General features: G+C 41.6%; 1 protein-coding gene across 1 annotated transcript in view; it reads right to left on the bottom strand.

The window, feature by feature from the left end:
* Positions 1 to 27,264, bottom strand: part of LOC140187869 (double C2-like domain-containing protein beta) — a 290,217-nt gene that overhangs the window by 71,561 nt on the left and 191,392 nt on the right. The gene's annotated exons all lie outside the window — the stretch shown is intronic.

Genomic DNA, 27,264 nt, shown 5'->3' with positions numbered 1-27,264 from the left:
ATGCTTGACAATTGCCTTGAAATTGATGATCAGGATGCTGTGAAACAAATTCTGGAAAGGGTATGCAATTAGTAAACCAATTAAATTCTTTGATCACCAGAACACAGAGAATTGAAACAGAAATAAGTATGGATCCTCAATAAGTGAATGGCTGATCATAAAGCTTTCCCCATCTCTCTTGATTCTCTAAATGCTGCAGAGAGCTGTAAACTTAGTCAGCTCCATCATGGGCACTAGCCTCCGTAGCATCCAGGTCACCTAGAAGTGATGCCTCAAAAAAAAAGCAGCATCCATCATTAAGGACCCCCGCCGCCCCCCCACCATCACCCAGGTCATGCCTGGTTCTCATTGTACCATCGGGAAGGAGGCACACACTCGACAATTCAGAAGCAGCTTCTTCCTCTCTGCCAGCCAATTCCTAAATGGACATTGAATCCATGAACACTACCTCACTACTTTTTTTTTTAAACTTTTATTTTTGAACTACTTATTTAACTATGAAATCTAATTTAGAAGGGGAAGCAAGACATTGCGACCATTTCCAGGGAAATAGAAACATTAAATAGATATCTAATGGGTAATTTGTTTATTATTGACACATGTATTGAGATGCATAAAAAAAACTTTGTTTTGCATGCCTTCCAGACAGATCATTCCATTCACTGAGTTAGTACAGAGAGATATAACAGAATGAAGAATATAGTGTTAGAATGACAGGGAAAATACAATGCAAGTAGACAAGTAAGGTGCAAAGATCACAATAAGGTAGATTGGGTGATCCAATGTTCTCCTTTAATGTACATGTGGTCTGTTCAAGAGTCTCACAACAGCAGGACAGAGGCTGCCCTTGAGCCTGATGGTATATATTTTTAAGGTTTTGTACCTTCTACCCAATAGTGGAGTAGAGAAGAGAGAATGTTTAGGGTAGGAGTTGCAAGATTATTAAATCAATTGGAAGAAAACACTTTGTTCTGGTCCGTGAGTGAAAAATGAAGGTCATCACTTTTCGGTTCACTCACCAGGAAGGGGATTGGTCATTCAAGATGGAGAGGAGCAGAAATTTCTTCACTCGGAGAGTAGTGAATCTTTGGAGTTCTCAAAGGTGCACTGCACGTTCGTAACGATGTGGGCAGCGTTACGGAGAGCCAATTTAGAAGGAGAAAGAAGACATTGTGACGATTTCCAGAAAAGTAGAAACATTGAATAGATTGAGGCAAGTTTGTTAACAGTCTGGAATATTTTTACATGATAGTTACCGCTGGAATTTTAGGGAAACAGGACAAATATTTACAATAGAGGGAGACATATGGAAAAGGCAAACCGACTTGATTTATTTAAATTGGTTAAAGATGTCTAGAGGCACAAAGGATTCTCATTCAATGCTATTATGTATTTATTATTTCAATAATATTTGAATATATTCTTTAAATAATTAATTACAGGTTATACGTATAAATACATGCATCATCACGCTACCATGTAATACATGTGAACCTCATTTAAAGTAAACACAAACTTAGACCCTCATTTCAGATTCCCAATGACTTTCTTCAAATTAGTTGAAGTTACAAAACATAACTCATGGTAATCTCTCATTGCAGACAGGTGTATTGTTGACATTAAGCCCTCAGTGCAGAAACCAGGCAATTACTTCAAGTAGTGTAACAAATAAAAGATTAGCTTGAAGCCGTTGGCCATCTTAGATTTTATCCTCAAAGGCAGGTTTTCTGGAGTACAAATTTGATACTTAGATGTATTTTCTTGATATTTATAAGGAGACCAAGCTCAAGTAGATAAAATATGTTAGTGTGAACTACCATTAAAGCATGAAACAATGAACTAGCCTAGCTGTTGAGGTTTCCAAATCAATACCAATGATCTTTGCAAAATCAATTTAATATAGTTGAAATAAGTTCCTTTATTTCTTGTCAAATGTCAAGCCCTTGCAACTGAAATTCAATGATTGATTAGGATTTGCAAAGAGAATGGAGAATAAATTAATAGTGGATCACCTTCATCAAAACCAAGTCATTAACACAATTTTCTATTCTAATTTATGGGAAATCATGCTGATATTAGCTTGTATGGCAAATCATACAAAATATTGGAAGTCTAGTTCTTGTCCTATAACTGAAAGACAAAACAACAATTATGTAACAATAATGTAATTAAATATCACAGAGGCAAACATGAATGAAAGGCAGGTGGGAAAATTGAGGGTTGTGATCTCCACTGAAGAAGTAGGTTTAGCTGAGACTTTTGGAGGAGGCAGAAGAGGGAGCACGGCTCAGATTAAATTCTTCAGTGTGCATGATCAAAGGTGCTTTGTGTGCAGACTCAAAGGAGTTAATAGAAATGAAAGAGCACTTAGTGCGAGCAGGGTCAATGGAACAGAGTGGAAAGTTAAGAATAAAGGCATAAATAGAACTTTAACTACAAACAAATTTGAAAAGTTTATGCTCAGGTGATTTCTGCAATCTTATGGAAGGTTTCACAACCACTTTGAGCATGCTACGTACACTCAGTAGCTGTGGAATGCACATTCATGATCTTCTGCTGCTGTAGCCCATCCATTTCAAGGTTCGATGTGTCAGAGATGCTCTTCTGCACACAACTGTTATAACACATGGTTATCCGAGTTACTATCACCTTCCTGTCAACGTGAACCAATCAGGGCATTCTCCGCTGACTTCTTTCATTAACAAGGCATTTTCGCTGATGAACTGCCGCTCAATGGATGTTTTTGCACACCATTTCTCTGCAAACTCTACAGACTGTTGTTATGTGCTCATTCCAGATCAGCAGTTCCTTACATGCTTTAATTACCCTGTCTGGCACCAACAATCATTCTCCAGGCGAAGTTGCAGAAATCACATTTCTTCCCCAATCTGATGTTTGGTCTGAACAATATCTGAACTTCCTGACTGTGTTCTGTATGCTTTTATGTATTGAGTTGCTGCCACATTTGGCTGATTTGATATCTGCATTAATGAGTATCTAATAAAGTGACAACTGAGTGTAGACCCTTCCCTCTGTGACTCCCTAACCCACTTCTCCATCTCCGTTTATAAATTTCCTTCTCACTGCCCATTCCCTTGTAACCAAGTACAATACCTGCCCTTTTACCTCAGCCCAAGAGGTCAACTCTTTATTCCTTTCGATTGATGCTGCCTCAGTTGCTGAGTTCCTCCATGATTTTGTGTGTTAATCTGGATTGCCAGCATCTGCAGAATCTCTTATACTTATGATTCCCTCTCTTCTCTCCCTTCCTGAAACTTGAAACATGCTTGCTTTTTCTCCTCTCCAGATAGCTGACTAGAAACTCTGAATTTCTTTCTCTCTCCATTGATGCTGTCTGACCTGCTCAGTGTTTTTGTTTGCTTCTTCCAATGTTGATGTATTGCAAAGAGTGAACACAATTCAGAAACTGATAAAAGGTGATGACAAGATGGACAAAGATTTGATGATAATCAGGATGGGGGAAAAGCAACTGTGGTGAGAAGAGTGTGAGAAAGAATATAATAAACACAAGGAAGTCTGCAGATGCTGGAAATCCAAAGCAACACACACACAAAATACTGCAGGAACTCAGCAGGCCAGGCAGCACCTATGGAGAAGAATAAACAGCCAGACTTTCTCTTGTGTTTATGATTTGCTGCACCGCTGCAGTCTTTTTGAGGGATGCCTACCCTGAAGTTTAAATCTTCTCTTCGAACAGAGTTCAATGGGACCCTCTCTCACTGCTCCCCGTGCTCTCTGACTTTTCAACCATATCGCTTTCCAAAATTGCCTCCTTCCCCTTCTCCCCCCCCCACCTTTTTATTCTGGTGTCTTCCCCCTTCCTTCTCAGTCCTGAAGAAGGGTCTTAGCCCAAAGTGTTGACTGTTTATTCACCTCCATAGGTGCTGCCTGACCTGCTGAGTTCCTCCAATATTTTGTGTGTGTTGCCCTAGAAAGAATAGGTTTAGGTTCAACTTAAATTTAGACATGACATGACTGAAGATTAATCTGAGTGAGCTTCTGTACAGAGCACGATCCAGCAGGAGTGATGTTTTGGCAGAAGTCCAGCAGCACAACTTTTTGCTGGCAGAATCTGGGATTTGGTACAGATATGACTGAATATTCTCAGCATGGACCACCATTTTGCACGTGTTGCTCTGGATTTCTAGTACCTGAAGAATTTATGTTAATGAGTTGGGTCAATGTGTACCAAAAAGCTTCCTGAATCCATCTTCCATCTGAAACTGTGATTTGAAGGTCCTTAAAAACACAAACTACAGATGAAATAAAGACCAAGATTGTATCTTACAATAAATAAAACAGTTATGGGGAAAGGAAGGGCTGCAAAGTCTTTGAGGAAGATGTCTTGGGTATTATTGCACCATTGAAATAGCTGCAGCCTACGTAGAAGAGATGGAGAAAGGTGCAGCTGCTAACAGTTAAACGGCAGAGGAAGTGTATCACGGTCAGAGACACAAGGTTGTCGGTACTGCTGCTGATTATAAATCTCCTAGTGCTTTGCTAAGTGGAATAATTGATTCAGGAGCGATGGAGAGCAGGAGGGTACAAAGTCTTAGAAAATGTTTACAAAGCATCAGAAATGCATTTCAACCAAATTTGGAAGGAAGGATTTCTTCTCATTCTGAAAAACGGCATGATTAAAAGTTCTGCAAAGTTTCTGGTGTTCACAACCCAGCATCAAGTACATTAACAAGTCAAATTTGCAGGAAGTATTGCATACAGTGTAATGTTTTGTAACTCCAAAGTAGAACACTAATTGAAGGAAAAACAAGGGAGTCCAAGAGATGCGGGTAAGCTTTGACTGTACTTTTAGCGAGGCACGCACTTATGACACAGTGGTGTAATGATGTGTCATTCATGTATTTATAAACGTAACCCACAATTATGTAAACATGCTTAATCAGATACAGTATATCTACAATATTACTCAAATATTACTGAAATGTTAAACACACATTTCTCCCTGCTTAGTTATAAACTCCAACTCAAATAGAATGCATCTCGACTTATATACATACATCCACAGCATAGTAAACTTTAAATTGCCTCATTCAGGCCTAGAGATTTAATCATTGTGGAGACTTTCTTACTCCTGAGGCAGTGATGAGCCTTTGCATCACATTCCCTTACCACTGCAGAGAAAAATTATGCACAAATTGACAGGATCCCGGCTAGGGGTCTCCGCGGACAGCTGCAGCCTCAGTTAAAAAAAACTACAACCTCAGCGGCATCAGCTGTAGATTGTTGCTCCATGTAAAGGAGGAGGATTACACTGACTGGCAGGTGACACTTGTGTCAGGTTCTGGAGCCTCCTCCATGGTGCTTCTAGACGTCATCTCTGGGACTGCAGGAAGTGGCTCTGACAGCTCTGGATACCTTTCTTCTCCAAGATGCTCTTGGCAACTTCTGGCCATGTTGGCATCCCTAACTGAGCATGGCAAGCTGCTCGATCTGCTGATCTATCCCTGGCCCACCAGACAAAGCTTCAAGACTACACTTTCATTTTGTCCACACCTAGATGACCGACAGGTAGCTTCTTCAACAAGCTGTCAGCTTGGATGGTACAACAGCTCTCAATCCCCACATAGGGAAACCTCCACCAAGGGCAAGTTCATCCTGGCACTGGATAAAAATGTGGGAACTGGAATTTCTGCTGCACATTCCAGCCATTTTGAGTTGCCATGAAGACATAGGACAGCTCTGACAAGCAGACTTTCAATTTGCATTAGGAAGGACAGGTCAAGAGGAGTATCATTTCTTGTAAGTTTTTCAGGTGTTTCCTTTCCCGAGGGTCATCGTCATGATCACACATCATATCATACGATGTGGGTGATCGTGGTCTACGACCACGGTTGTTCTTGACAAACTTTTCTACTTGTGGTTTGTCATCGGCTTCTTCTGGGCAGTGTCTTTACAAGAAAGGTGACCCCAGCCAGTATCAATACTCTTCAGAGATTATCTGCCTGGCGTCAGTGGTCACATAACCAGGACTTGTGATACGCACCAGCTGCTGGTACAACCCTCCACCATCTGCTCCCGTGTCTTTACATGACCCTGACTGGGGGCATAAGCAGATGCCCTGGCCCAAGGATGGCCTGCAGAGTGAAGGAGTGCCTTCCATTTCCTTTGGTAGAGACACGTCTCCATCCCACCACCAAGGGTCAACAGGACAATCTATCAGCATTTCCATGATTAGTCGTTCTCTTGAATTCAATCTTGTAATTGTGTCCTCCAGCAAACAGACCCTATCTCTGCTTTCCTGCAGGTGGTAATGGAAAAACCTTCTGTGGGTTGAAAATGGACACTAGTGGTTGATAATCAGTAACGTAGGTAAACTCTCTCCCATACAAATACAGTTTGAAATGTTTTATACCCCAGAATAGACCCTGTCAATTTGTGCATAATTTTTCTCTGCAGTGGTAAGGGAATGTGATGCAAAGGCTCATCACTCCTTACATGTGACATGACTGCTCCTATACTGTACCATAAGGCAATGTGTTACACTTGATGTGGATCAAAATGTGTGAATACAGTGTCTGACATCACCATTTCCTTTTCTTTTTTGAAAGCCACTTCACACTGCTTTGTCCATTGCCATTTCTCCACAATCTGTAGTAATAAGTTCAAGGGATGGAGCACAGTAGCCAGGTTTGGCAGGAACATGTTACAATAATTGACAAATTCTAAAATGGACCACAACCGTGACACATCCTTTGGCCTTGAGGCATCCACCACAGTTTGAATTTTCTCAGCACGCTTGTATAATGCTTGCTCATTGATAGCGTGACCACAGTAAATGATGCTTGGTTAAAAGTATTCACACATGCTGTCTCATGCTTTGAGCCCATAATCCTCCAATCTTGAGATTTTGGAGATGTTCCTCATCACCCTTAACGGTAATGATTATGTCATCCAGGTAACGCCAAGTACCTGGGCAGCCTTGCATCACCTGGTCCATAACTTTCTGCCAGACAGCAGGTGCAGATGTTATTCCAGAAATAAACATATTATAGTGGTAAAACCCTTTGTGAGTGTTTATGGTGAGAAACACTTTGGACTCTTCCTTTACATCCGTCTGAAGGTAGGCGTTAGCTCTGCCCACCTTCCCGAAGAGTTTCCCTCCAGAAATGTTTGCAAAGGTAACCTTTTATCCTGGACAGGGGGTATTAATTAATCTACTTTCCATACTGGGTTGAGGGTGACCTTAAAATCATCACAGATACCAAAAGACCCATTCTTCTTGCTACTGGGACCACTGGCATTGTCCATGGGCTCCATTCAACCTAGGAAAGAATTCCTACAGCCTCCATGTGATTTAGCTCATTGGCGGATGAGCTCATTAGCTCATATCACAGATGATATAAGGAACTGGATGGGCTTTGTAAAACTTGGGTGTGGCATATTCATTTAACACTTTTTTTAAAATCCCTGATATGTTGGAGCTTTCCAATGTACAGTAGTGGCATCATTTAGTACCTTTCTTAATTTGCTTTCAGTTGTCTCTATTACAGGGGATGTGGAAGGCAAGTTGTGGATGGATCACCAATCAAGCTGTACTTGTCTCAACCAATCACATCCCCACAATGCTGACCGTCTTTTTGTATTTAAAGCCACATGTAAGCCCAGTGAGGCTTGTTGGTTGTTGTATGTCATTCTGACAGGAGTTATTTTTTCCTCCAGGACAAGATTTAGTTGGATTTCTGCAAGCTTCAGTTCAGTATCTTTGAAGTACCATTCAAACTTATTTTGTGGAATGACTGAAACAGCCGAGCCAATGTCCAATTCCATTTTAATTAATTTTCCATTCACGTCTGGTGTAAGCCATATTGCTTGTCTATTGCTAATTTTCACATGGTAAATCTCAAGGCTACTCAGTCCTGCGTCACTCTCAACATTGTCAGATTTTTCATCAATAACAACCAGATTAGTGCGCTTTTTGAAGCTGAAACTTGACTTTTTACCTTCTCCTCTTCCCTGTGTAGTGCATTTATTTTTGTCTGCCCAACATGCTCTTTGTGTGCATCCTTCTTTGTTGCATTTTCTGCAAGTTTCACCTTTAAACCTGGTGTATGTGAGCCCCTGCCTCAGTGGTAACACAACTTGTTCAGCCAGGCAGGTTTCTGTTTATATATTGCAATTTGTTCCTCATATTCATTCCTGACTGCAACTCAATTTTGTCGCTGTCTGCAGTTTCCATTGATACAGCAATTTTAACTGCTCTTTTTAAACGTGAATTGTGCTTCAATTCAGAACAGTTTTGAATGCTTTCTTGTAAGATTCCACGAACTAAATGATCTCTTAATGCATCATTAAACTCGCTGAACTGCCAATGCTCAGACAATCTCTTCAATTCAGTCACGTGCAGTGAAATGGACTCCCCTTCCTTTTGATGCCACTTCTAAAACCTAAAGCTGGTTTTGGTTCTAAATGTTCCTGTGTTACTTTCATGATATCAAAGCTCATTTTGACTGGTTTGGTTGGATTAGTTAGAATTCTAAGAAAACTGTATGCCTTTAAACCCAATATACTCAGTGAAACTGGCACCCACTTCTCGCTATTTCATTTGCTTCGTAATACTACTGAGAGGAACGGAGTCATTGACACTAAGGTTTTCTCTTCTTCCATTTTTACGTTGTTAAAATTGCCCAAGTCTTTTAGTTTAGTTGATTAATTCTGTTTAGATTAGTTTTTTTTGGGGGGGGGTTGTTTTTTTTAAATTTTTTTTTCCTTTTTCATGATTTTTGTCTGGATATTTTCTTTTTGTCCTGTATTATTCATTGGTATCTGACATGATTGGGAGTTTTGTCAATTAAATACTATTTGGTTTTATAATTACTCATCTTAAGTACAACAATGTATTCCCAACAATTTTGTATTATTGCTATGTTATGTTTATATTCTATGAAATTAATAAAGATTGAAAAAGAAAGAAATTCTACTCAATTCACTCAGTATACAATATCCAATTACATATCTCATGCAATCAAATGCATCTATTTTTCCGACGTAGCCAGCCATTTCTGCTTATTCTTCTTTGTGATTATTTTCATCCTATATTCACTATTTATGAACCCGTGAATTTGTCTGCTTTCTGTTTTTTTTCTTTAAAACTCAAATTCTCCTCTTCCTTCTCGAAGAAACACATGCTGTTTTTTCACTTGACAGTTTCTCGCAGGGCATTTTTTTTTCAAAACTCAAGTGTCCCTCTGCACTTCAACAGGTAGGTAATCATCTCGGGTTCAATTAAAACTTCGGCACCACTGCTGTTATGTTTTGTAACTCAAAAACACAAAACTAATCAAAAGAAAAACAAAGAAGCCAGAGAGATGTGTGTAAACTTCAGTTTTACTTTTGGCGAGGAGTGTATTTATGATGTGGTGGCGTGATGGTGAATGCTATTCACCCTCTTTTACACATAACCTTCAATGAATTATGCTAGCAAAGAATGTTTAATCAAACTATATATTGTGATGAAGAGAAAGACCAAAGGGCCCCAGCAATTCAGATAGAATGATATCGGCCACCTGCAGCCTTAAATGGCGCAAGTCAAACTTGCCACATGGCACAACGGGTGGAGCCCAATCAAGATGGTGGTGCACCTTGCCCTGGAGGGAGATGCTCTACGGGTCTTCTTTGACCTACCGCTGGCTGAGCAGCATGACTACAGGGCCCCTGTGCCACTGGAGCGGTGCTTCTGGCAGACACCATTCGAGGAAGCAATGAGGGAAGAGCTCGGCGGCAAACGGCGCCGTATGGGAGAAAGTCTGGGGCCGTTCATAGCAGATCTCCGCTGTCATGCTGTCAGCTCCCTTCCACGACCCAGTTCGAGCTTTCCCTCCACGCCTTTGTAAAGGTGCTGATGCCAGAATGCCCTCGGCAGCATGCTCACCTGATATCACCATCATCACTGGAAGAGGTGGAGAGGCAGAGGCAATTTTAGACCCCTCCAAGGCCTTCCAGTGTTGCTGTGCACACTGCGAGCCAGGGCTTGCGACTCCAAGGCGGCGGAGGAAACAGACAAGGATTGAGCCCGTGAGACAGGCCCTGCCTCGTACCACGGAACGATCTCTGCTACCGGTGTTGCAAGTCAGGGCACGTGTCCTGGGACTGCCCCATACCACAGCCCAGCCATCAGGAATCGCCGAGACCGCCCGCTGAGCCTCTTTGGCTGTGCCATTTGGGAGAAGAGCGAGACTTTTACGTGGACTGCATGGTGGAGGGCATCGGATGCCGTGTGTTGGTGGATATGGGGTCAGCCATCAGCATCATCCATTCAGGGGTCCTCACCAACACGGATCAGCCACCCCCACCTGGGTGGATAATGACAGCGGCTCAGCTGGCTATGGTCACTGGCAACCATGCGGTATGAGAGGGAAGAAGTGGCTGTGGAACGCAAAGGAGAAAAACGCAGCGGAGCATGAAGTTTGGCTAGCCGACGTTCAGAAGTCCTGCTTCATTGGACTGGACTTGCTGGAGATCCTGTGTGGATGTGCCGGGGGCAACACCCCACCTCGGTGCTGAAGCAGTGGCTCTCCAGCAGGGCAGCTCCAGAAAGCAGGCCCAGCAGGAGCAGCGACCTCCACTGATCTCACAGCGGCCCACCACAGTGCAGCACACCCACAGAAGCCCAGTGGGATCAGGAGCAAGCTGTCTTGACAGCGCTTCAGGTGACAGTCGACGGTGAGGTAGGCCTCCCCATCAGCAGCTGTGCAGTGCGCAGGCGAGTGATCCCATGCCGGTCCGGGCAAGGGGGTAGCTGAGCGTGGGACAGCGGCCAAGGTAGGGGGAGGGTCTCCACCCTGGATGCAGAGACCAAAGCCCTCTACTCTCAGTGGGGCACGTTGGGGATGCACGGTGGGTTGCTGTTCTGGTGCTGGCAGGTCTCCATCAGCAACAAACATCTCCTGCAGCTGGTGGTCTCCCCAGGGGGGTTCCACGGTCTAGTGGGGGGGGGGCGGCCATTTCGGGGTCACAAAGACATTGGGCGGGCCACAGCCAGAACAGTCAGGACGTGGAGCTGGTCGTGCACTGCTGCGACAACTGCACACCCCAGAAGGGGCCGGGCTGCCAGTCCAGGGCACCAGTGTGGCGGTACGTGGTGGGGTCCCCAGTATGGGTCTACTGCCCCACCCGGAAGAAGGGGTTACCCCAAACTTTGAAGCTGTTGGAAGGGGGCAGTGCTCGATTGCATCTCCGATTTGGTGTAACGGGTGCTGCCCAAGCGACACAAGGCTGTCCAGCTGTGCTGGACCGGCTGGAACTTTATTGACCCTTAGCCACCAATGACACAGCAATGCTGAAGGAAGGAAGTGACACTCCAGCTGCCCTGCCTCCTGCCTCCCCCCTCCTCTGACAAGGGGCTACAGAAACCCTAGACTGCCCCAGGTGGCAGTGTCGACCACCACTAGGACTTTTGGACTTTATTGTGGACTCTGGGGTTGCTGGGGTACAGCTGACCCCTCTGGTGTGGTGGGGGGGCAGTGTGATGCTCTGGCGGGAAGTGGGTGTGGTCGGCAGCCTACCCCTGCGTTCTTAATGACCAACTCCAATTACTGTTCTTGTGTTAAAATGAGTTTGTGGGATTATGGTGGAATGTTGAAGTTCATTTATTGTTACATTTTAGCATGGGTTATACATTTATTCGCTTCTGTGTTTGTGGGTCACCGTGACTGTAACCGGGGTGTGTAATAATCACCTCCCCCCGTCGGGATGAGACTGTGAGGGTTCTCTCCCCAGGTCACAGTACCTGGTCTGTTTTTGTGTTTATTACAATAAAAACGGTTGTTGAGTTAAATAAGCTTCCTTGTCTGTCATTATGATCCAAGTGCTTGCCTGTATATACACAATTTCAAATATTACTGAAATATTAAATACACAACATACAATAGCACAACTTACAATGTCAGAGTCAGACTGTACCACTATCTTGCTTGCAGAAATTAACTGCTCACAAATAGATTCAAAACTTAATAAGAGAAAGGATGAATTTATGTTGTGACCTGATTATACTTTAAGCACAATTGACCTTTGCTGGAGAAAAAACAAATCCTCTTCGTAGTCTGTTCAAATATTTGTGAAGTTATATTTGCTCAGGAACAAAATAAAACTGCCTGCTTGTTAGCATTGCCTGTTTAAGTAAACGGTGATTGTGTTTTTTTGGACAAAAATTAAAAACATTTTCTTATACAATCAAAAGTGGAATCAGAGTAAACACCAAGAGTGATATGGGCAACTGCCGAGCAAGGTTCTTGCATTAAAAAAGTAACCGACGGATAATATCCCTTCTTATATTTGATAAAATCCAGACACATCGATTGGATCTGATAACAGTATTAAATGAGCTAGCATTTGTCTCAGCTCATGTAACAAGTATTAAATCTGCAACTGCTGGACATTGAATGCATTTCACAGGAAGCTACAGTATTGTGGAAAAACTCTTGGGCTCATATACATAGCTAGGGTGCCCAAGACTTTTGCTCAGCACTGTAGTAATTTTACGTACTGCACTGTACTGCTGCCGCCAAAAACAAAAATTCATTACACGCAAGTGATGATATAGTCGATTCTGATTTGGGTCTCTGTTGTGGACTGAGAGTGGGACAGGTGCAGGGAGAGGGGAATCGTGGTTGTGAAAAAGGAGGGGGAGGGGAAAGGGAGCGGGAAGCGAGAGACATTCTGTAATGATTAATAAACCAGTTGCTTAGGATCCAGTGATCTTGCCTGGTATCTCAGTGCTGGGTATACCTGCACCCACTCCACCCCCTGCCCTGGCAATCCCTCTCTGCCGCCCATCCCGTACCCTCCCCCAGTGTTCTACCCTCGCCACTCCCAACATCTTTTGCTCTCGCCAGATTTATGAACTCATTCTCCACTCCATGTTGACAAATACAGTACTGTGCAAAAGTCTTAGGCACCCTAGCTATACATGTGCCCAAGGGTTTTGCACAGTACTGTATAACATCTTTAACCTTTCAAAAGTGTTAAACTGCTTGTAATTTCAGCATGTTGGCTTAATTTAATTAGCAAATGTTAAATTCTGCCAATGAATTACGTTGCATGACTGCCACACAAGTGTGCATTAACAGTTTGAGAAGTTTAACCAATGCCCCTTTGAGTAAAGTCACCTACAATCTTAGCGCCAACATCACAAATGATTTTGAAGTTCAAAGCTCAGTTCCAAGCCCATGGAAGGAGGCAAATATCACTTGGATATAAAGATGTTTATCTCTGTAATCCTTGGCATCAGCACTATTTTGAAGCTGAGGAAGCAGCTAGTCTGTTCTCCTCGAGGCATTCCTGGATTGTTCGGTTCTGCTGGTGACCTCCAGAGGACTGAAGCTCTAAGTGACAGAAGCTGCCGATCATTTCTGGTTCAAATTTTCTCCTGCTGTCTTTTGGGCACCAATAGAGTTTTAATATGCAAAAATATTCAAATAGTTGGTATTTCAAAAGGGTGCCCAGAAGCGTCTAGGTAGATCAGCTGCTTACTTCTGTCCAACAGCAATAGGGCTACAAATTAGACCCACAAAAATCACTGACAGCATCCTTTCAAAAGAGGTGCAAAACAAGGAAGAGATATTGAAGAGTTTCTAGTCACTTTTCTGTTGTCCTTCATGTTTTGTGCATGACCTCGTCTGCTGGATAGCATTTTGCATGTTTCTTCCTATCTGATACGATCATGTTTTAACAGCAAATAATCTACTTAACGAAGAGCAGAATTGCAACTAAACAAGGTCTCCCATCTATCAGTCACCAAAATCTACACTTCATTATTCATCCAGTGGTTAATTTGCTGTTTATGAATAGTAGAACACTGCAGTATGAGAGTAACGGTCAACATATACAGAGTTATTTCTGAAAAACATTCATGTTATCTGATATACATTAAACAAGATGTATTTTAAGAGTCAGGAGTCAGAACACTGAGAAAGCTTCAGAGATGACTCACAGCAGCTCCTTTATCTGACTCCATCAAAATCGTTTGAAATGTTTCCCTTAAATATTTTATTTGGAAGTAAATCTTTGTATACAGGTGGCATAATTTACTGACTTACATAACTATACAACTAAAGACAAATATTGCTCAGGAAAATTAGTTAAAAGAAATCAATTATCAGTTTGAACAAGCTCGATGTCAAGTTTAATCAAATATGAGGTATACTAGTACTTTGTTTAGCAGGATTTATTGCATATGATTGTCCTTACAGAATTTTGATTGAGATGATAAACCTCTACCTCTAATTATCTATTTAAATAATTGTTGAATTTCTATGACCATGATGTAGCCCTTTCAACATCAATTTAAGATCTCATAAGGGTCAGTGGCAGATTATGTCAGCTTTACCCTTTCTCTTTCAGTTAAGAGAAGACGAAGTACCTAGGAACATCTTCAGGGAGCGGTGTCTCAGAAAGGCAGTGTCCATTATTAAGGACCTCCAGCACCTAGAGCATGCCCTTTTCTCACTGTTCCCATCAGGTAGGAGGTACAGAAGCCTGAAGGCACACACTCAGTGATTCAAGAACAGCTTCTTCCACTCTGCCATCCAATTCCTAAATGGACTCTTAAGCTTTGGACACTACCTCATTTTTCTTTTAAGTATACAGTATTTCTGTTTTTGCACATTTTAAAAAATCTATTCAATATACGTAATTTGATTTACTTGTTTATTTATTATGTTTTTTTTTCATCTCTGCTAGATTATGTATTGCATTGAACTGCTGCTGCTAAGTTAACAAATTTCACGTCTTATGCTGGTAATAATAAACCTGATTCTGATTTGATTCTCTCAATTAGCAGATGTCGACAAGATACCTAACTTAGAGTCAGACAAATACAGCACCAAAGCAGGCCCTTCAGCCCATCTAGTGCATGCCAATACAGTACCATTTAAACTGCCTACTCCCCTCAACCTGCACTGGGACCACAGTCCTCCATGCACCTACCATCATGAACCTACCCAAACTTCACTTAAACGTTGAAATTGAGCTTGCCTGCACCACTCATGCTAGCAGCTCGTTCCATGCTCTCATGGCCCTCTGAATGAAGTTTCCCCTCATGTTCCCCTTAAACTTTAACTTTCGCCCTTAACCCATGATCTGAGGTTGCCGTCCCATCCACCCTCAGTGGAAAAAGCCTGCTTACGTTTACCCTATCTATATCCCTCATAATTTTGTACACCTCCATCAAACCTCCTCTCAATTTTCTAAGTTCAAAGGAATAAAGTCCTAACCTATTCAATCTTTCCTTATAACTCAGGTCCTCCAGACCCAGCAACCTCCTTGTAAATTTTCTCTGTACTCTTTCAATTTTATTTACAGTACATATTTGCTGTAGGTAGGTGACCAAAACTGCTCACAATACTCTAAATTAAGCCTTACCAACAACTTCAAAATAACATCTCATCTCCTGTACTCAATGCATTGATTTAAATCGACACTGATTTGTGACTCGCTTAGGGATATCATGGACTATCAAACAATCAATAATCCAGTCATTGCTCATTGTGGAAAAATCTGAGATAAATGACTACAGGCAGGGCATATTCCAACAATAACAAACCAGAAACAAATAATTCCACACTCAAGTAATGCTCACATCAGAATGACCCGATATCATATCCACTCAGTCAAATGTTTGAGCTGCATACCCTTAACTGAAGAACACCATGCAGATCTTCGAGTATCATTGCAAAAATCCCTCTAGTTCCATCTTCAAAGAAGCCAAATCATTCACTGCAGTGTTATAACAAGAAACGTCTGAGGCCCTTGGAAAGCAATCACAGTTCTCAGTAATGGTCTGGAGACAGCTGCAGTTCTAGCCAAGCAACTCATATAGCTAAAACACAAGCAATTCAAACTTAAAATATGGAGTAAAAAGCACCTGTGAGGGAAAGGCATTTCTTATACTAAGAGTGCAGTGACGATCTGACATTCAGTGCTTGTAAGAGTTGTGGAAACAAGGCTTTTAGGGAGACCAGGCTATGGACTGATTCGAATCATGGGACCAATGGGATTCCCTCTACTAAAAGGCCACAAACCCACCCCTTGGAGCAAAAACAAATCAATGAATGTGGAAAATTCCCTGGAAAGGCCCTATTCTCAGAAACATGACAAACCTAAACCAGCAAACTACACTGTGCCAGTCCACGCACGTTATCAATGAACTCACAGAAAGAGCAACCGATGGTGGACTGATGCATGGAATTTGTGGCTGGGAGGATGGTGCTCAGTCCTATCTGCAAGTCCTCTGATAGCGAAACACTCCATTCCGGCATACAACTGAATAGCACAGTTAAAATTCATACCACACAAATACAAGGCAACGACCATTTCCAACAAGAGGTTAACCATCCATTTTGACACTCAGTGATAGATGGGATTTACCGCTGCTCCTGAACTTAATTAGACCAGTCACACTAATACCAGGCCAGCTAGCCAGAGCTAAGCACCCGGCAGGAATGAACGACTTCCTAACCCTCCGTAGATTTTCATCAACAGTACAATAGTCAAGAGTGTAATGAAATAATCCCCACTTGCATCAATAAGTACAGTTCTAACACGCAAGTTAATCATCATCTAGGCGGACTGCCTCATGCCATCAAAGACCCAGACCTCAAGAGCTGTGTGGAATTTGCACATTTTCTGTGAACAAATGAGTTTCTCCCCCAAGTGCTCCTGTTGCCTCCCTGCATCCCAAAGACGCGCGACTTGACAGGATAATTGACTACTTACATTGTCCCTAGTGTGCAGATGAGTAGTAAAAACCTGGAGGAAATTAATAAGAATGTGGGGAGAATAAAAATGCATTTGGTTAGTGTGGAATTAGTGGTGACTGACGATCTGTGCTCATCTTCCTATGAATATAAATCAGCCTGCCTGCTTTGCTCATATCCACCATGGATACATTGCATCCCTCGCTACTTGAGCTGTGAGAAGCACCGAGCAATTCACTTCAGCTCCTTCAGCAATGCCTCCACAACCTGCCACCAACCAGCTCTACAACAGAGAACGTATTTAGAGGGAGTGCGTACTGCCTCAGTAAAGCCGCCAGCATAATTGAAGACCTCACCCACTCCGGACATTCTCTCGTCTCCCCCTTCCCATCGGGCATATGATACAAAAGCCTAAAAGCACATACCACGAGGCTCAACAACAGCTTCCATTTGGATGTTATGACTGTTGAAGACGAGATTTAACAGATTAGCTTTATTTGTCATATTTACATTGAAGCACAGCGAAGTGCGTTGCTTACGTCAAATCAGGGAGGATTGTGCTGTGCAGCCCACGAGAGTTGACATGCTTCCGCCAGGCCAACATAGCATGCCCACAACTGTTTGTCTTTGGAATGTGGGAGGAAACCCGTGCCGTCACAGGGAGACCGCACAGACTTCTTACAGACAGTGGTGGGAATCAAACAATCCGGCACTGCAAAGCGATTGTGCTAACCACTATGCTACCGCGTCACCCATGGTATACAGTACACATTCACGGAACACTTCCCTATGATGATAAGATGGACTCTTGACCTCATGGTCTACCTTCTTGTCTACCTGCAGTGCAACTTTTCTGAAACTAACATTTTATTCTGCATTGTTATTTCTCTACCTTGTACTACCCTCAATACACCGTTGTCATGAATTGTTTTACACTGTACCTTGATGTGTGTCAATAATTTTAAAAAATTACCATTTTACCAAATAAACAATCTCTCTTGGAAGTAAAGTGGATTCTGAATAATTGAGCCATCAGTTAATTGGGGCAGCTGCTTACTTGCTACAACATGTTGAAAAAAAAACACAAGAAAATTGCCAGGATTCCATTCATTTATTTGAGGTACTATGCCACTCATTTGGGGCAGTAGACTTACTTAATAGGTTCTAACCAGCATCAGTCACATGCACTTGAGTAGCTGTTAGATGCTACACCATGCTTAGAGTGAACAGTTTTTAAATACCATCACTTACATGTGTTTGCGTTCACAAAAAGTGCTTTTTGTCACTGATAGTTAGCAACAAATAAGCAGCAAGGCAATTCCAAACTGTTTTGTTCACTGTGGTTTCAAGCAGTCAGGCTTGGAGATGTCAGAAATGACTGGGAGTGAAATGAAATGATTTCAGTTCTTCAACTCGTTAGAAACTATGAAGAATTAAGGTATTTATCCACAATAATCTTGAATGTTACAATGAAAATTAAGACTTGGAGGATGCAATCATCGATATCATTGTATGAAGGCAGTCCATTATCTGCACCAGGTGTCTGTGCTGATTTTGTTCATTGCATACACTGGATGTATTTCTTCATCGATAACTATTAGAAACTATTTCAGTTTTATAGTACTGGCAGTATTGGTAGTGTTCTAATTTGTTCTATATTTAAATACATAATCTATTACCCAGTTTGTCTTTTTTAAAAAAATATACAGTTATAACTATTTACATGAACCTTCACCTAACTGGGCCAAATGCACTGGTCTTGATATGTCCCAATTAACCAGAATCCACTGTATATAGTTAATCCTTTAGAACTTAGAATCCAAATTTGCCTCTTTAATAGCACTTTGTTGGACTAATGGACTACAACAGTTCAAAGAGTCAGCTCACCACCTCACCCTCATGGGCCACTTCAGGTTGGCATTAAATGCCGGCCTTACCATTATAGTTCACGTCCCATGAATTAAGAAAAATCTTTTCATCTGTAGGTGTTGCAAAGGATGTCATTTAAAAAAAAGCACTAGATTTACAAGGCATAGATTTTTAAATTTGGATAAAAGGTTGAAGGGGAATGTGAGGAAATATTTTCCTTTCTTCAGAGTAGTTGTGGTGTGAACTTTGCTGTCTCTAGGGGTGGTGGAAACAGAATCAAATCAATGTCAGCACAAGGGAATTGGAAAGGGAATAATTTACATGCTATGGGTCGTAGTGGACTGTTGTGATTATTGTATTGGAAGGAACATAGAAGGTTTTGTTTTGCCTATCTTAACTCGATGATTCAAAATATTTTCCCCAGTTCCAGGATAGTATATAGTATATCCAGTTTCCTAAAGAATGTTTATGATTTGAGGTCAATTACAAAAAATGTGGGTCAGCCTGTTAATTTCCCTGGTGTTCTTCCACCTTGGACAAATCAAGATTTATTGCTGATCTTCCTTCAAAACTTTAAATATAGTTGGAGGAATTAGATCTTGGAGACAAAGAATTATAATATCAGTAAATCCAGACGTTATTTCCAAGGACTAATCTGTATTTGTAAATTTTTGATAAGCTTCACGATGAGAAGAATTATAGCTAACCCCCAAGCACATAAGCATTGCCAGCATTGCAAAATAGTGTATTTTTTGTATTAAGTGAAATATAGAACTTATCATTCTGATCAGGTTCTGTGGATTTTGAATTTTTTTTTAGGCAGGAATGCAATAACCAGCACAAAGCCACATGATTTAGTTGAAAGGCAGCATGAAAGCCTAAGCTGTCTGAACAACAATGTGATGCGAGATATAGAATCTCTGAGGACACCTTCATCAGATAGTTTTGAAAACATTGGACTATGAAGAGGAAAGGTGATTTGAATCAACATTAAATCTGCTTTTATTAAATTTTAGGTGTCTTCAATAACGAGACTCCTTTATATTAGTTTTATCAATCCTGCCAAATGCTACACTGGGCTTTGCTATTTTATTAAAAATAACCATCACTTTCAGCTGTGGGTTTCTGTTAGAATTCTCCACTGAGGTGCATCTAAGGTCTTATCAATAAAATGCAGATAATATACAACACCAAATCAACTTAGTTGTTTTCCACCTATGATATAATCCTCGCAGACCCAAAGAACGTCAACTGTGTTGGCAGTGATTATAAGTCACTGGCTGGCTCCTCGCAGTGTGCTGTCATTAGCCTTAGAAATCATTGATCTGTAAAGGAGTTTCCCATGAGCGACAGGAAAATTTGCAGTTCCTATGGCAACGTATTTCATTTGTCTTCAATGTGTTCACTTTCATCATTTGGATTAAGTGGAGTTTTAAGCCCTCAAAAATTAGCTTTCAGCTGAGCCTGTTTATGACCTGCAGATGGAGAATTATTTTTATTTTTTTAAATAAACAAAACCCAACTGACCTGGCATGTGGTACACTCAAAGAGCACACTTACTTTGTCACAATGAATGATCAGACACTTGTTCTTTCCTTGTAAGATGGAGGTGGCAACAAGTTTCTATACTCAAGACTGAGAGGTCACACACAGATAAAATGTCTCCTGTCATCAAACAGGAAGCTCATTTCATTATGGTAGCCTTTGCAGCAAGGTCTAATCTTAGTTTACATTTTGCCGACAGCAGCAAATAAATGGCACTGATCATGTACCTGGATGACTGTTGCCCAAGGAGGGTAAAAGATAAAATGTATGACTGTATGTACGACTAGCCAATGCAATAGTCACATAATAGTCGTAGTCATACTTTATTGATCCTAGGGGAAACTGGTTTTCGTTACAGTTGCACCATAATTTAAATAGTAATAAAACCATAAATAATTAAATAGTAATATGTAAATTATGCCAGGAAATAATTCCAGGACCAGCCTATTGGCACAGGGTGTCTGACCCTCCAAGGGAGGAGTTGTAAAGTTTGATGGCCACAGGCAGGAATGACTTCCTATGACGCTCAGTGTTGCATCTCGGTGGAATGAGTCTCTGGCTGAATGTACTCCTGTGCCCAACCAGTACATTATGTAGTGGATGGGAGACATTGTCCAAGATGGCATGCACCTTGGACAGCATCTTCTTTTCAGACACCACCATCAGAGAGTCCAGTTCCATCCCCACAACATCACTGGCCTTACGAATGAGTTAGTTGATTCTGTTGGTGTCTGCTACTCTCAGCCTGCTGCCCCAGCACACAACAGCAAGCATGATCGCACTGGCCACCGCAGACTCATAGAACATCCTCAGCATCATCCGGCAGATGTTAAAGGACCTCAGTCTCCTCAGGAAATAGAGATGGCTCTGACCCTTCTTGTAGACAGACTCAGTGTTCTTTGACCAGTCCAGTTTATTGTCAATTCGTATCCCCAGGTATTTGTAATCCTCCACCATGTCCACACTGACCCTCTGGATGGAAACAGGGGTCGGCGGTACCTTAGCTCTCCTCAGGTCTACCACCAGCTCCTTAGTCTTTTTCACATTAAGCTGCAGATAATTCTGCTCACACCATGTGACAAAGTGACAAAATATGCAGATATACCAAGACAATGGGACTGGAATGGTTCCAGCTGTGATTATGATGACCCAATTGCCTGTCTACATAATATTCACTGCGGTGCACGAAATCATCATCTCATGCAAATTTATCTGCATGAATTTGCAGGAAAAAAGTGGAAAATTACCTTGGTATTATAAATCCTTGCCAAGAATCGTGCATTGTCTTCCTAAGAATCCTGTTAACTTGTCAACATAGTGAAGAGTTTTGTTTATTCATATGTAAAGTAATAGTTGGCAAGTTTCCCATGGTCTTATATAGATACCACAGAGCACATAAACATGTTCATTCTGCCTTGGTGAGATTTTAATGGAGCATTGATTTTAGGATATTTTAAAACAATCAAAACAATGGGTATTTTTTTAAGACAGTGATTCACTGATTTAACATTGAACAACTTCTTCCTGCAGCTGTTGACTCATTGTGACTAAACCACTCAACAGACACATTATATTATCATAGAATAAAACAGAATTGAAATACTAAAATGTAATTGACTTCAGTTGTTCAACTTTGGACTTACCACAACTTAATGCAGACAAGAATCAAGAACAAAAAAAAAGGTTTCTAATTGACATCTATGCTAAGTTATCCATTTTAAGATGGGTTGTAAGCTCTTGTGAGAAAGCCCTGGTTTCTGGTGCTTCCTTCAGTGCACTTTCAGGTTGGATTTTTTTTTAAAACTGGAAACCATCTTGCTCCCTGTAACCATCACTTATTCCACCCACTGCTTGCACTTCCACAATCCCTGAGCTTGGGAAATAGGGATCAGAGTGTGGTCTGAGCATCTACTTCACAGGAACTCCTGCCCAAATGAAGAGAATCGAGTATTTTGCCTTGGCCATTTTCTTTACCATCATAGGAATTTGCTGAGGACCACTAACATTTCACTCAAGAAACGGTGATTTATCCTTTACACCATGAAATACGGTGGATAGAATATCATGGATTACCTGCTATTGTGATGTGGGTGGAGAAGTGAGTGTAAACCTCACTTGCCTTATGTCAACAGGGCTGATTTTCCTACAGTGCAACCTTTACCATATGGACAAGATACAAGTGGCAGGTCTCGGTTGAGTCACACACAAGAATCCGACAGCTTCACTGACTTCTGTGGTCTATTTCTCTATGGCCTGGTGATGCACAGAGACCGTCTCCAGCAGTCGAGGCAGAAACGGATGTGAATTACTTTGGATGAATAACAATTGACATAATAGCTAGCCTCTTCATTTGAAAATAGCTAATGAAAAAATATACTTGCATTACATGTTCCCTTAGGATTTGGGAACAACTTTCAGGGTATCTGTATTGTGTTCTAGGAGGGTTAGAACCACTGAGACTGATGGGGTTATTTCTACAGAACTCAGGGAAGGAGGAATATTTGGGAAAACAAATCTCTGCACACATACTCATCAACAACATCATCTCCAAAGCTATGAAAGATAATAGCATCTGTGGGATTCTCGATTTAGCCGGTGAGAATAATTTTAATTCAAATGCATTCCTGGTTTGTGAGTGTTCGTGATGACTACCATGCTAAATGCTGCATTGGCACCAACTGCCACTTTATTGTTTATGGCACCAAATGGAGCATCTCACTATCAGTGGGTAAGCAGTTGTGGAGTGCAGTTGGCAGCCTGGGCTCCAGGATTCACATTCAGCCTGAAACTATTGTCATTTCAAGTCTCCATCTGATTTTCTGTAAAATTGCCAGTCTGTAAACAGGGAATGGAGTTTGCAAGGGGTAATTCTGACTTCCCGATGGGGAGACAAACCACTCGCGACATGTATTGGAAATTCCAGGACAAATTACAAAGGATTTTCAGTCTACTACACCTAATTGGGAAAACATCCCCAATATGAGTCAACACTCTCCACTTCTGTTGTGTTGGTCGAGGCTCCAGAATGAAACATGAAAGTTCAGAAAATATTTTCAACAAAACTTGGAGGGAGGCATTAACATGTACTGCTTTTTCCAATTTATATTCAGTTTGTATTTCTGTGCCCCCCCCCCCAAAAATGGGTTGAAAGCATATGTCAAGTATTACTAGAGATTTATAGGAACTCTATTTCATTGACAATTGTCAGATGTGTGAATGTCCACTGGATTTCAAATAGACAAATGAACAGCATACCCAAATAAGGGGGAGTGATCTTGCTTGAACTGTGGACCAGGGTCTTCATGGTTCTAACTTTCATACAAATTCTCCAATAAGAAAGTGAATATATTGGACTGGGTGATTCATGCAAACTGGCAATTACCCATGAGAAAATGTTGTATCTCTGTATCTCTCTAAGACACTGGAAGATATTTACTGAGTCAAATTAATAAAAGGGCATTTTATCAAACAACATAGAAAAAAAAACAGACAGATACAAGAAACAATTCTGAAGTCTACTCCAAACTATACTTTTTTAACAACATATTAGAGACCATTGACTGTAACTCCCGGAAAGCAAACGCCCAAGATTATATATTGGTCGCAAATATTGCACATAGCATTTTTCAGTAAAAATAAATCCTGGTGTTGTAATCAATATCATCCTGAGCATCACTCTCCCTTGCCCGGTTTCAGAATTTCTCACTACAAAGAACATCCCAACACTCACAGTTTAGTCTTCAGTCTTTAACTTGTAGCACTAAATACTGTAACCTTGTTCCAAGAACTGTATCAGTGCAGCATTGAAATCGATGTACACTTGGAGCTTTCTATACCTGCATATCTGGCATACATCTGAAAATAAGTTGGTGGGTGCGAGCCAAAGATTTAACCCACGAAATAGGGCACCCAATGGGGAGCTGTGCATGGAAGGAAAACATCACAATAAAACAGGCACAGACTCATGATTCTCAGTCCAATAAAACTAATTGGCAAAACACTATTTTCTGCATGCTTGTGATTTCCCAGGGTGCATCCTTGGCTAGCTCTACACAAAAACACTCCACTGATGTTTTCACAGGAGAGGCTGTAGGTATTAAAGTGGAAAGTTTAGAATGCAGTGTGGACAGAAGGTTGAGCACGTATGAGTATTAAGAGCCTTCACAAGCAACATGTCCTGGGAAATAAAGATGCTCGGACACTGATCTCTCCCCCCCCCCCCCCTCCCCATACATTAAAATATTTGGAATAATTCCATAGTCAGGTGAACAACATTATGGAATCAAAAGACCACAAGATGTAGGAGCAGAATTAGACTATTTGGCTCATTGAGTCTGCTCCGCCATTCAATCATGGCTGATCTTTTTTTCCTCCACCTCAACCCTACTTCCCGGCCTTCTTCCCATAACCTTTGATGCCATGACCAATCAAGAACCTATCAATCTCTGCCTAAAGTACACCCAACAACTTGGACTCCACAGCTGCATGTGGCAACAAATTCACCACCCTCTGGCTAAAGAAGTTTCTCCGCTTCTCTGTTTTGAATGGTCAGCCCTCTATCCTGAGGCTGTGCCCTCTTGTCCTACATTCTCCCACCATGGGAAACATCCTTTCCACATCTACTCTGTCTAGGCCTTTCAACATTCAAAAGGTTTCAACAATCACATTTGGCAGAGGATGGGAACCACAGCACCAGGTCAGATAGTGAGGGGACATAGAGGAAGATAGATGTCAGGGCCAGTAAAAACAGGCAGGATCAAAGTCCGAAGTAAATTTTATTATCAAAGTACATATATGCCACCAGATAAACTCTGAGATTCATTTTCTTCTGGGCATACTCAGCAAATCTATAGAATAACAACTATAACAGGATCATTGAAAGATCAACCAGAGTGCAAAAGGTAAGAAACTGTGCAAATGCAAATATAAATAAACAGTAATAAATAACAAAGACATGAGATAATGAGATAAAGAGTCCTTAAAGTGAGAACATTGGTTGTAGGAATGTTTCAATGATGGGGCAAGTGAGTGCAGTTATCCTTTTTTATTCAAGAGCCTGATGGTTGACAGGTAGTAACTATGCTCGAACCTAGTGGTGCGAGTAATAGATACAATAAAATTAATAGTTTGAAGTGTGCAATCTTTAATGCTAGGAGTATTATGGATAAAAGGCGATGAAATTGAAGCAGTGATCAGTACATAGAACTATGACATTGTGGCCATTACTGAAATTTGGTTGACAGAGGGACAGGAATGGGTGTTTTATGTTTCAGGGTTTTGATGTTTTAGAAAAAATAGAGGGAGAGGCAAAAGAAGTGGAGGAATTGCACCACTAATCAGGGACAACGTCACAGACAGACTCAGAGGAGATATAATGGAGAACCTGTCTATTGAATCTAAATGAGTAGAACTCAAAAATAGGTGGGGTGCAAACCTGATTGGGATTGTACTACAGATGCCCCAGTAGCCACCAGGACACTAGAGAACAAATATACAGGTTGATTAAGGAAAGGTGCAAAAACATTAGGGTTGCTGTTATGGGGTCTTCAGCTTCCCCAATTTATAAGTTTGTATCTTCTGAATGTAAGAGGTTTAGTGGGGCATAATTTGTTTGGTGCATCAAGGAGGGTTTTGTAAGTCAATATGTGGACAGGTCAACAAGAGGAGGGACTGTACTGGACCTGGCGCTGGGTAATGAGGCTGGCCAGGCGACTGACCTTTCAGTGATTGAGCAGTTAGGGAACAGTGACCACAACTCCTTAAGTTTTAGGTACAGATAAGGATAAGTATGGATCTCGTGGGAGAGTATTGAAATGGAGCAGGGCAGACTAAGACAGCATTAGGCACAAACTAAGGAGAGTTAACTGAGAACAGCTGCTTTGATCAAGTCCACAGCGGACATGCGGAGGGTGTTTAAAGACCAACTGCACAGAGCAGAGGACAGGCATGTTCCAATTGGTAGTAAAGACAAGAATTCCAAGGTACGAGAACTTTGGATGTTGAGAGAAGTGATGAATTTAGTCAAAAAAAAGGAAAAGTATGTAAAGCTTGGGAAATTAGAATCAAACAGAGCCCTCGAGGATTATAAAAAAGCTGGAAAAGAACTCAAGGGTATTAGAAAAGCCAGGAGGGATCATAACAAATCTTTGGCAAGTAGGATTAAAGAGAAGGCATTCTATACACAGTTCAGGAGCAAGAAGATAATAATGGAGAGGGGAGAACCCTTTTATATTTGAAATACAATGTTGGAAAATGCATGGTCATGCACTTGGGCTGTAGAAATAAATGTGTGGACTATTTTCTAAATGGGGAGAAAATCCAGGAATCTGAGATGCAGAGGGACTTGGGAGTCCTTGTGCAAAGCACCCTAAAGGTTAACTTGCAGGTTGAGTCAGTGGTGAGGAAGGCAAATGCCATGTTAGCATTCATTTCAAGAGGTCTAGAATAGAAGAGCAAGGATGTGATGCTGAGGCTTTATAAGGCATTGGTGAGGCCTCACCTTGAGGACTGTGAACAGTTTTGGAACTCTCATCTTAGAAAAGATGTGCTGGCATTGGAGAGGGTCCAGAAGAGGTTTACAAGGATGATTCCAGGAATGAAAGGGTTATCAGACGAGGAACGTTTGATGCCTCTGGGTCTGTACTCGCTGGAATTCAGAAGGATTGAGTGGGGGCAGGGGGGTTCTCATTGAAATCTTTCAAATGTTGAAAGACCGAGACAGAGCAGATGTGAAGATGTTTCCCATGATGGGAGAGTCTAGAACAAGAGGGCTTAGCCTCAGGATAGAGGGGTGCCCTTTCAAAACAGGGATGTAGAGAAATTTCTTTAGCTGAAGGGTGGTGAATTTATGGAATTTGTTGCCACCTGCAGCTGTGGAGGCCAGGTCGTTGGGTGTATTTAAGGCAGAGGTTGATAGCTTCTTAATTGGACATGGCATCAAAGGTTATGGGTAGAAGGCTGAGAATTGGGGTTGAAAGGATCAGCCATGATTGAATAGCCGAGCAGACTTGATGGGCCAGATGGCCTAATTCTGCTCCTATATCTTATGGTCTTATGACCACTCAAGGATAAATGGAGGAACATTTGCTTGGTTGCACAGGGAGTGGGTGAGGTCCTT

Source organism: Mobula birostris, chromosome 25, assembly GCF_030028105.1.
Source record: "Mobula birostris isolate sMobBir1 chromosome 25, sMobBir1.hap1, whole genome shotgun sequence".
In the NCBI taxonomy this organism is placed as follows: Eukaryota; Metazoa; Chordata; class Chondrichthyes; order Myliobatiformes; family Myliobatidae; genus Mobula; species Mobula birostris.
This window is presented reverse-complemented; position numbering and strand designations above follow the sequence as displayed.